The 2,429-nt window shown below is 29.3% G+C and overlaps 1 non-coding gene across 1 annotated transcript; it reads left to right on the forward strand.

The window, feature by feature from the left end:
* Positions 1-732: 732 nt before the first annotated feature.
* TRNAS-GCU lies at positions 733-814 on the forward strand. The gene has a single exon. It is a non-coding gene; the product is annotated as a tRNA-Ser (tRNA).
* The last annotated feature ends 1,615 nt before the right edge of the window (positions 815-2,429 follow it).

Consider the following 2,429-nt stretch of genomic DNA (forward strand, 5'->3'; position numbering starts at 1 on the left):
TAATCTTTGAATCTTTATTTTTATTTTTAAGTTTAAATGGTTCTTTATTTTTAATTTTAAGTTTAAATGGTTCTTTTAATTGATGAATACGTTAATTGACTTTCCCTAACTTAATGGAGACATAGAGGAGAAATGTACCTCAAATGTGAACCATTAGTGTTATAAATAAATATGATGTTAGTTAATTTTGCTTAATTATTTTTAGTTTAGCCCTATATAAAATTAAAAATAGATAAATATACCTATAAGATATAAACCTGATTTAATTAGATTGTTTTATTTTGATTTATATAAAATATTACATTTATACCATTATTAGTTATATTATTAACTAATAAATTTAAAAAAAAAATAAAACAAATTACAAACAACATGTTGCTATGGCCGAGTACTAAAAGTGTCTTACCAGTTATAATGTGTGTAAGCCCCTTAAAACATGGGTTTCCTGCAAGAATTAGAATATGTTAGGCGTCATTAATTTCCTCTTCTAGCCTAGCAGTAACTATAAGTGGATATTTTATTTTTTATTTTTGATTGACTTATTTGTGGCATATTGAGATTTGATTTTGTTATAACATAGGGCAACTTTTTTCATAGTTTATGTTTGAATTGCTTTATTTTTGTTCAATTATATTTGTTGGGTTATTTTTTCTACAAAATTTTGAAACCTTTACAAAATTATGGAATAATTGAATGATTAGATAGGAAAATATAAAATTGAACTAACATCAAGTCGCTTTGGCCGAGTGGTTAAGGCGTGTGCCTGCTAAGTACATCGGGTTTCCCCGCGAGAGTTCAAATCTCTCAGGTGACGAATTTTTTACATTTTTTAAGACCACTCTATATAAGAATCTGCATGATGTTGAATGTTTTGGACATTGTAGTTCTTTTTAATCTAGAATGTGGTTTTGGTGTGTGATGTTTCTTGGTTTGTAACTAATACAACCTTAGCCATACATTGTGTTTGAACTCTATTTAGTCTATAGTTTTACCATAATTTTTGACAAAAATCATTTTAAAAAATTAGTTACCTTCAACATTACTATGAATCTATTATAAATTAAGTTGTTTTGGCAAAGTTGTTCAGGCATACTAAGTACATAGGATTCAGGTGATGATTTGCATTTCATTGGTTTTTGAAACAAAAATTAGGAACATATTTAAGACAACATAAATTTTATCAAACATTGTACCATCAAACATATTTAGATTCAGTCACTCAACTTTACAGTAATATTAGTCTTAATTGTGACTCCAATCATCGATGAGGATTGTGAGTGCAACTAACCACCTTTTAAGTGTGGAGATGTTAAAGATGTTACCCTTATTCAGGCAACCCATTAGATGTCGTGCTTTGTTTCCATCAGAGAGCATTTCGTTGTTCTGATTTCTTTTCATGTTGATTGATTTGCTTTAAAATTTTGTTTTGTGGGTGACTTTCGACAATTATTGTCTTATTTTGTCTTATATAGCTTTTGTTGGGTTGTTTTTATCAACATTTTAATACTTTTACAAATTATATAGATATAATTAAATGTTGTTAAAATTTTAAACTAATTCCATTAATTAAATGGAAATAAGAAATAAATTAAATATAATTTAATCCAAATAAATATAAATTCATATCAAATTCAAATATGATTTTTTTTTGAAATTATTGTCAATAGATAAGATCGAATGCCAATGTATAAATATACAAGAGTCTTGAAATGTCAAGAGTCTAGGAATGATAGTTGTTAGATTGATAAATAAATTTATTATGATTGTTTAATTTCCAGCTATAAATTGTAGAGAAGATGTATGATTGAAAATGAATAATTGTATATATGAATGAGAAATGTACAGGTTATTTATATTACAATTTGTTATATGTAAAGTCTAAATATGGGTAAGAATTAGCTGTGCAATCACTAAGATTATGGAGGAATATATTGTGACTTGATTGCATCTTTGACTTGCAGATTTTGTGGAGTCTAAATATGGGTAACAATTAGCTGTGCAATCACTAAGATTATGGAGGAATATATTGTGACTTGATTGCATCTTTGACTTGCAGATTTTGTGGAGTAAGATTGTCTGGTTCCTTAACATTCCTCCTCAAGATGGACCTTCCATTGAAGAGGCCAATCTTGGATAATAGGAACTCAAAACGCGGGCGAGGGAGAGGTTTGGTGAGGCCGTCGGTGAGCTGATCATGTCCACTGATGTGTTGTACCCGAAGTGTTCCAACTTGGACTTGTTCACGAACAAAATGAAAAGCGAGAGCAACATGCTTCATTCGAGAGTGAAAAATCGGATTGGCGGAGTAATTTGTAGCACTTAAGTTATCACAATATATAACAGGTGTAAAAGGTAAGTGGATGTCGAGTTCTTGTAGAAGTAGAAGGGATTTTATCCAATTGAGTTCAGAAGTGGTGTCAGCAATGGCA

The sequence above is a fragment of the Impatiens glandulifera genome, unplaced genomic scaffold (genome assembly GCF_907164915.1).
Source record: "Impatiens glandulifera unplaced genomic scaffold, dImpGla2.1, whole genome shotgun sequence".
Classification (NCBI taxonomy): domain Eukaryota; kingdom Viridiplantae; phylum Streptophyta; class Magnoliopsida; order Ericales; family Balsaminaceae; genus Impatiens; species Impatiens glandulifera.